Consider the following 9,444-nt stretch of genomic DNA (forward strand, 5'->3'; position numbering starts at 1 on the left):
CATCTCTAAAATATCAAAAATGAAGTCCGTCAGCAATAATTGTCTTTAGGCTGTTACAAGTAGTGAGTAATAATATCACTCATGGTTTTGGTGGACGATAATAAATAAAGTTAATATATCTTTTTATAACAATGGCATGTTAAAATTTCTTTTTTTAATAAGTGTTTATTATTACTAGCTTTCAAGAGAGAAAAATATTAAACAAAGGAATTTGTCAAACTTTTACAAGATTTAGAACTTTGCCTATTTTTTTGGTATGAAGTTCAAGGAAGTCAATAATTCTTCTTTAATAAGTACTTTAATAAGCTTTTTGAGAAAATCTGGAGTGCTCAAGAGAAAGAGTTAAGGTATTTAAAGAGTTTGTAAAATTTTGAAGAACCGGTTTTTTTTTTTTTTTTAGAGTTTTTTTCGTTAAAAAAATACTTTTTTTCCATAAATTTCCATTTTGTTATAGGTACTGAACAAGATATTAAGTAAAGCGTAAAGAATAAAAACTAAAATATAATGAATAAGTAAAATAAAATATTCGTTGCTGATTTAATACCAACGATTGAAATTCAAAATATAAACTATTTTTACTTATTTTATTTGGAAATATACAATATATAATATATATTATGAAAATTTCTTACAAAAAACATTGAAATTAAGTTGTAATGTTATATTTGGTTTACACAATTCATCTAAAAAAATTTACAAAGTTTTTCTTTTTTTTATGGTTGGTCTGATTTTCAATGCTTCTGGGGAGTTTTTGATGTAATGTTCAGACAATACTTTTTCGTCGCTGTGATCCTTTCATATGGCAAAAGGTTCTGTTCATACTATTAAACTCAGCATGCATGCCTTCTATACCTTGCTCTCCATAAATATTGAGACCCAAACCCCAATTTCTTATAAAATCAACATAATGACTTTCCAACAAATGCGTTTTTGACGTAATGGACTCAATAGGCCATGTTTTACGAAAGTATCTCATTAACTTTTCAATGGCTTTTTCTAACTCCAAAAAAGTAAATAAATAAAAGAACGTAGAAAACAAAGAAAAGAATAACTACGATAACCCTTACAAGAGTAATTTAAATGAGAGTAAATTTTAATAAGAGTACTGTAATGCAAGACTATAAACTTTAAAGAAAAAGTAATTTCACCTAATTCTGATAATAGATTTTTATTAATGATTTCACTTGAATTAATAAAGTTGTACCATGTTGTATACTTGCAGAACTCAAGACCATTGCCTCTTTATGAACATCTGCATCAATAAATCCAAGATCGCTTACTATCTTAGGTATTGAATTGCAAAAACGTGAAAAAACTGGAAATTTTTAACTCAAGACCATTGCCTCTTTATGAACATCTGCATCAATAAATCCAAGATCGCTTACTATCTTAGGTATTGAATTGCAAAAATCAAGGACGCTGTTTATTTAATGAATAAAGATAATTTTAGGGCACATTTACAAAATTAATGTTTAAAAACCTTTAAGCATTTATGAACTAATGTATTTAAGAAGATATTTATACAATTTCATGTTTAAAAGTATGCAGAAATATGGATGGAAAAACCTGCATTTTTTTTGAACATGGTTCCCATGGCTTCCAATAAAACATTTTCCATGATGAGCTTATCTTTGAACATTAAGACCTCATAGAACTTTGTCAAGTTTATTCACAAGTGGTCCATGAGATTTTTCAAATGTTTTGGATCTTAGTTCTATATATATATATATATATATATATATATATATATATATATATATATATATATATATATATATATATATATATATAGAAAGAGAGAGACAGAGACAGAGACAGAGAGACAGAGAGACAGAGAGAAAAGAAAAACAAATAACTTGGAATTGTTTAGCATTTTTAGAAAGAATACCATGTGTCTGTATTAAGTAATGTGTAATAGATAAGTAAAACCAGGACCTTCGAGAGAGGAAGCACAGGGGGAAAATTAACTTCGGGCACCAAACTTGAAGGGTCGCCAGATAACCGGTCGCAATTTTTTTTTTGACAGTATATAGAAAACATTTTAATGACTGATAATGTGAAGTCTGCTTAGTTTTTGCATATGAAGTTTAAACTTTTGGATTCGAATTAAAAATGCAGGAATTGTAAAAATATCACGATACAGCATTCAATTAGATTATAGATGGCATAAGAATCCATGTTATGAGCGAATAAGTATGCTGGCCTCAATTTTCATCTGCTAAACCTCAGAAAATGAAATTAACATCTTTTACTGGGGTCTTGTTTTTTATTCTTTCATTTCTTTAATGTCTAATGTGAAGAGAAGCAACTATTTTTGTACTTCGAAAAAAAGACAGTGGTGAAAGTGTCACTTTTGGATTAGAAATTCCATGTTCTGTCTCAAAAAGAAAGGAGCCGATATTATTTATCACTGATATGATTAGATTATCACTGATGTGATTAGTTTATCACTGATGTGATTAGTTTATCACTGATGTGATTAGTTTATCACTGATGTGATTAGTTTATCACTGACGTGATTGCAAGGCTAGATATGAATATTCGAAACTGTCGCGATCAAGAATACGATTTTGGATACAATATGTTAGGTGCTTACAAGGGAGCTCAAGCTTTAACAAGTTAAAATCATTAGGAGGCTCTGTACGTTCCCTGAAGCGCTCACAGTCTGGATTTGTTTGGTGTGCACTCAGTTGAATCGGCCGTTGAGATCAAAGTATTCGTTGGAAATTTCGAACCTTTGTAAGTATTTTTTGGTGCAAGTTCTGACCGATGGAAGATCCTCACTGAAGCGACAGAAATTTCACTGCATAAGCTTTCTATGACAAGATGGAGCTTTCATATTAACGCCATCAAACCACTTGCCAAAAGGCTGAGAGAAGTGATGCCTGCTCTTAAACATCCCATGGAAAACCTTGATTTGACCAGTAAGCAGCGTAGTCAAGAGAGAGCTTTCGAAAAATGGTTATCATGTATTGAGTTTTTATTACTAATTACGATTTGGTACAACTGTCAACAACGGTATTCGTTTTCTACAATCTGAGGCCATTAAATGGATGACGAGCTACTTTTGATTGGAAAGTTGCTGGAAGAACTTAAACAGATTAAGGGGCTCTTGCTCGCAGATTTTCCAAGAGGCTGTAGCTGTAGCTGGACCCCTAGAATTGGAAACTGAACTCGCTACTATAAGAAAGCATAAACCGAATCGCTTTCACAATTAGGCATCAAACACATTCCGTTTCCATGACAGCAAAAAGAAATAATTTGAATTGAACATTTTTAATATTAGTTTTGATAGTCTGATCCAGCAGATTAATTCAAGATTTGAGGCAAGCAGGATGCTTTGCGATATGTTGCACAATCTCATTGAAGAAGTTCGCTGCTTTAACACAGTCCGCAAAAAAGTTTTCAAGTAAGGAAATCCCACACAATTACTCAACCAAATCTTCCAAAAGAAGCTTGAACGCCTTTTTCCCTACATTTGCATTATGCTCCAGATTTTCAACACTATTTCTATGACAGTTGCTGAGGTGAACGATCGTTCACTAACTTGAAGATCGTAAAAAACTCTCTCCATTTGACCATGGGGCAGGATTGACTTACTGATTTTTTGATCATTTTGATTGAAGAAGATTTGGAGAAAAAGGTGAGCTACGACAATATCATCAATAACTAGTTGGTCAGTTAAAAGCTCGAAAAATTCATCTTTAAGCACCTTATTCACCTTTTTCAAAATTTTGTTGGTTATCGTTTCATTGGTTTAAAACTAATATGTTGATTCAAATATCAGTTTTGATTGGCGAACCGTTTGTTAATCCTGAAAATTGATAGTAACGCAGAAATTCAATGTGTTGTGTTGATAACTGCTTCATTCGCAAAACTTTAAATTTTAAAATTTCTAGCCTTGAAAAGGAGCGCTATTTTTCGACATTGAACCGGGCGCCATCGGCACTCTCAAAGGCCCTGAATAAAACTTCCTGTCGGCCAACAGTTTTAATTAACACAAAATCAATTGCAAGAGATAAAAGATCACTACAATGTAATATTCACGTTTACAAGATTAATAGGAAATATAATGATAATAACTGAACTCTTTAACAGACCTTTCATATTATTGTGCGGTAGAATATATCTTATAATATATTCATATCAAAATTATAGTCCATCAATAACCACTTAAGAATACTTTTTTTGTGCTTTTTTTTTATTAATACACTTCTTTAGACACAAAATTTATCTGGTTTTTTTAGTTTTTTTGCAGTATTTGAAAGATATTGCTGCGTAAGGCAAATTATTATTATCTTCATATCCTAAATAAAATAAATTGTTGAAAAGAACGTAAGGTGCAGAAGGTGTAGCTTCTACACTAGAAAATGAGTGTCGTCAAACTGTAAGATCAACAGTATTCTCAATAATAGGTAGTTGGACATCATAGCTTAGAGTAACTGTTAAACTATCGAAAAACTTGTTGGTATAATAACAAAATTAAAAGATGATCAACTTTAACCTACCCCAGTCTTAATGTGTCCCAGTATATCATCAGGTGTAATTATTTTTGTGGTGCTTGTTAAATATATATATAGCCTATTTATCTATATTTACATTTTTTATGTTGTTTCTTGTTTCTAGTGCTAATTTAATTCAACTAATTATAGACTGAGAAGGGTTAGGGTCATTTTCTTAATTATTAATTAGATTTTGGTTCCAGAATTCAAGCTAATAAATAAGTTACTAAGGCAATAGTTATAAGCAAAACTGGGATGTTGGATTTTTAATACGAATACTATTAACATGGTTATTATGTGGTTCTTTTGAAATTAATGATATATTTTTAGTATCTTCTAATAAAAAAAAATTGCTTCCATTCAAATATCAATTTCTTTAATATTGATATTAGTTGGTGCAATAGGCAAGCCTGCACAAAAAGGTCTTCATATGAGACTTCTTGATGCTATGTAAGGTCCAACTTCAGTCTCTGCTTTAATTTACACAGCTGCTATGGTGATAGCTGGTGTTTAATTAATTATAAGAATGTCTCTTTTATTTGAATTGAGTTTTTGTCTCAGAACAGAGTTTTTGGCTCAAAAGCCCTGAAAATTTGAGCAGTGTCTAGACAAAATCTCAATTCTGCTGAAAATTTGCATTGTTAGTTAGGACCCCAGGTGATTAGAATTCATAATTAAGGCTGCATTATTTATAAGCATCTCTGAACCGTTTTAATACTGTTCAAATGCATGATTGATAAAATTTTCTTGTGTGCGCTGGCATTTTATTGTCTTTCTTTTCAAATTCAAATGAGGTGGCTCTTTTAACTGCATTCCGGGAAGGGATAATAGTAATCATTTTTTTAGACTTCGAGTTCTCATGTGTAAATATTTTGTACATTTGGCAACAACATTTTAGTTTGCTTTAAACTCTAGTTGCAGCTCTCGTCCTTGTTTCATATTTGTTCATAGTCTTTAATGACCTTTTTAAGTGATTTAAAAAAATCATCTGTATTGGATTCATACACTGATGGCGCAATGTTGTTATTGATTCTAGCTGTTGAAGGGCTACCTTTTCTTACACTATTGCTGAGAAGGGGCCACCATTTTAAATGTTTTGCTATTATTAAAAGAATGGTCGTATTTGTTTGCAAGCTTGCAATCACAAAGGAAAAATTTTTCAATGTCTATTTGTCTTTAAAATTTAGTAAATTTTCTTCAAGCTCAACTGGCATCAAGATTTTTCTTTCTACTTTTGCGTCCATCTCAATTTTTTCCATTTTTCCTGGTCTGTAAAGATGCTCTGAGTATTTGAAAAAATTTTACACAAGCTCTTTTAGAAGCTTTAGGCTCATTATTGCAACTGTTTATAGCCTGAGATAGCACTTTCTCTAATCATATCACATACTTTCCATAAGTCGGTCAACTTTGGATTTCTTATTTGTTATAGATTTAAGATCTTTTTGATCATGAGCCATTCTAAAAAAATATAAATCCTTATAAAGTAAATTTATTTAAAAGCTTTAATTTACATAAAGTCCAATAGTTTAAAATGTGACTAGAATTTGGTTACTTACTGGAATTTAGTCACTTTACCGTAAGTTAATTTTTTTAATTTATTAGATCTTATAAAGCTTTCATTAAACTGAATTTAACCAAAGTATTAGTTTTAATCGCGGAGCGTTTGATAAAAATGGAAAATATTTACTTCAGTAGGTTACACTTCTGGTTTTTCACTACGTTTAGCAAGATACCCAGCCGTAAAGATGTAGTAGATCCTAAATTTAGATTCACAACAACATTTATCTCAAATGAACATATTTTTCCCTCTATGATTAAGTGCTATTTCAAAAACATTGATATTTTTGTTTTTAGATTTTGTACAAACAGCATTCGATGCGTTTAAAATATTTCAGAAGACGTTTAATTGTTATTCTTCTGGCATCATTATTTTTCTTACTTGTTTCTATCAATTTGTGGTCCAAGAAAAAAAGGTTTAACAAAACTGGAGCAAAATTTAACCTCACCATCTTCGCAAATCAAACAAACTACATTCCATTAAAGATTGAGATGCCATTTCACATAAAGCAACTGAACGAAACTTTAGACAATATAAAAACTTGAAACCGATTTAAGCCGTGTGAAAATCAAACAAGTGTAGAACTTGTATTTTATGTTGGCTACTTTGAGTCTAATCTCACTGATTTGTACGCTAAATTGCCTCAAAGTATTGATTGCTTTTTTAAAATCTCAATAACGCTGCACAGGTACGACAATCAAACTGAAGATGAACACGTCATTGGTTCTCGCATCATTTTGAAGCGATGTTGATGAAAGCATACAAGAGTTTTATGAACACCTCTTTTGTATTTTATATGGAGCCTGACGTACGGCCGATTCGATCCAACTGGCTGACTTCAATTAGCCAAGAAATCGGTGCTGGTCATTTTTGGCTCAAAGGAAGTGTATTCCGAGGCGATATTAATAAATTCGCAAAAAACGATCCTTATTATCCGAATTACGTACATATTAATGGCAATGCTATTTACAATATTGCCAATACAGATTTTATTTTTTTTTATTTTAACACACTGCGACAGTACATAGTTGAAAAAAATGGTGATAGCCTAAATGCGTATGATACAGATTTTTTTGAATACATGTTGGATATGAATAATTACGATGTGACGAGACGAATTTTACATCAATTTCAGTTCACCGAACTTATTCAAAATTTATGGAAGACAGAATACAATGTGAATGAAATGTCTGAAAAATTTAAATCGACTTGTTTTATCCACGGTGGAATTCCTACTTATTGAACTGTTCCATTTTGTTTCTATCCCAGTGGGAATTTGGACGTCTATTTAGAACGTCCAGAAGACGTCCAAATGAAATACCTTTCGTCCGTCCATATTAGACGTCCACGGACGTCCTTTTTAGACAGTTTTAGGACGAATTACGACGTCTGGCAGACGTCAAAGTTAAACTTATGGTCGTTGTGTTCGGGCATTAATTACACTAAAATCTAGAAATAATTACTTTTTTTAAGTTAATATATTTACTAATTTAAGTACAGATTAGATAATATAAATGCTATAACAAAAAAAAAAAAAGACCTTTTATATTATTTAGTTTCTTCTTTTTGCAATTTAAGTATTGCTTGTTATAACAAGTCGCCGACGAGTGTTTTGATATTGCCTACGTCAAGGCCATCTTTTTCTGAAATAAGCACGCTAAAACAAGCAAAATATATAACTATTTTTATTTTCAATATTAATATTTAGTTAAATACATACTTAAATTTTATTATAACTTCTTTGTTTTTTATAGTAACACTCAGCAGAAACCTTACAACATAATTTGATATGTAAACTAACTTACTTTTTAAACATTTGTATAATGTTGTGGCTACAAATTTCCATTTTCCCTTTATCCCATCTTTACTAAAACACCTTTGCAAAGGTTATGTCATTATGCTGTCTAAGACATTTTTAACTATTTTATGTGGCATTGAACCACCGACACCTTTAATCTGTGTAAGCTACAGAAAATAAAAAAGTTAGTTAAAAACAAGTCCACTCCAAACAAATCTATAGTTGAGGAAAGATAGTAACAGTCTAAATCAGAGTAGGAATGCTTTTAGATTAAAATAACATAAACTTTGTTTTAAGTTTTGAGCTGTGTTTATAGTGGTAACATTTTAAATTTTATTGATTAAAGTTTATACTTCAATTTAGTTTTCTACATTAAAAAAAAAAAAAAAAAAAAAGAACTATCTTCTGAAACCTCGCTGCTTTACTGGAGTTAAATTATTTTTCCTCCTCGTCTAACCTCATCTAATGTGTCAAGCGGTTCTGTAAAAATGTCATCAGCTATGAATGCTTTAGGTCCTACCTCATTATTTTCAAGAAGTTCAAGGCGATCAAAGATTTTCTTTTGAGTTTCCTTAATTTGATCAAACTGACTTGTTAGTTCCATAAAAATAGCATATTAGAATTCTGAAAATAAAAGCTGAGATTTTAATTTCTATACATTCATTTTTCAAAAATGATTAGATTTAATTAGTTTTTTTTATATGATAAATTCTTAATTCTAAAACTGAAATTAAATCAAACAATTGAAAAGTTTATATCATTAATAATATAATACAAAAAAATCAATAAGAAGCAGTTTTTATAAATTATCTGCAATATAATATTTATAAAGTATATAAAAGTAAATGGGAAGTAATTACGTTTATTTGTCATTTCTTTAAAAGAAACTCCACCATCACCTATTTTAATGTTTCCTTTTTAATTTACCAGTTTTAAAATGATCTTAAATTGAAAATTCAATGCAAACATTTTTTTTTTAAACCAAAACAGGAGTTAGTGCTGCTTTCAATTTTTCTAATTCTAAAAAATAATAAAGTTGAAATAAATATAAGAAACCAAATACTTTATATGGAGTATTTTAAAATAAATCTTCTTCATCACCTTTATTTGAATATTTATCACTCAGCTTATGAGAAAACCCACTGCTCATAGGTTCATTAGAATGAGAACTGGAGTCTAGCTCTGGACTAGGTGTACAAACATTTTTGACTTTCCTAATAGTTGATACAAAAAAATTATTTATACACTATAATTTTTTTTATCATGAAAAATGATTATATAAATAATAAAAAAAAAAAATGAACCTTAATATTCTGACTCATTTTCTGTTTGAAGTTAAAGCATCTGGTTACATATCTCCAATGTCCCAGCTTCCAAAATAAATGCAATAAACTTAAACTTTTTCCATCCTGGCTCTGGAACAACCCACTCAGAAATATATGTTCCAAGAGTTTTGTAACTTTTGGGTGGGAAATAAACAATACATTTGGCTAAATTAACCCAATGAGAAGGAACCATTGTCTTGGTTGGTAGAACATTTTTAGTTATAATGACAGCACTAAAGTAGCCTGAAAATAAAAAAAACT

The 9,444-nt window shown here is 30.2% G+C and overlaps 1 pseudogene across 1 annotated transcript; it reads left to right on the forward strand.

Annotated features, from left to right (window-relative positions):
• Nucleotides 1–6,551: 6,551 nt before the first annotated feature.
• Nucleotides 6,552–7,818, forward strand: LOC149876426 (uncharacterized; annotated as a pseudogene). The gene is made up of 2 exons (XR_016448720.1): nt 6,552–6,568; nt 6,749–7,818. The product of XR_016448720.1 is annotated as an uncharacterized LOC149876426 (transcript).
• The last annotated feature ends 1,626 nt before the right edge of the window (nt 7,819–9,444 follow it).

This window comes from Hydra viridissima, unplaced genomic scaffold, assembly GCF_058129835.1.
Source record: "Hydra viridissima isolate aposymbiotic clone 2 unplaced genomic scaffold, HvirCarnegie_v1 scaffold_20, whole genome shotgun sequence".
Lineage (NCBI taxonomy): Eukaryota > Metazoa > Cnidaria > Hydrozoa > Anthoathecata > Hydridae > Hydra > Hydra viridissima.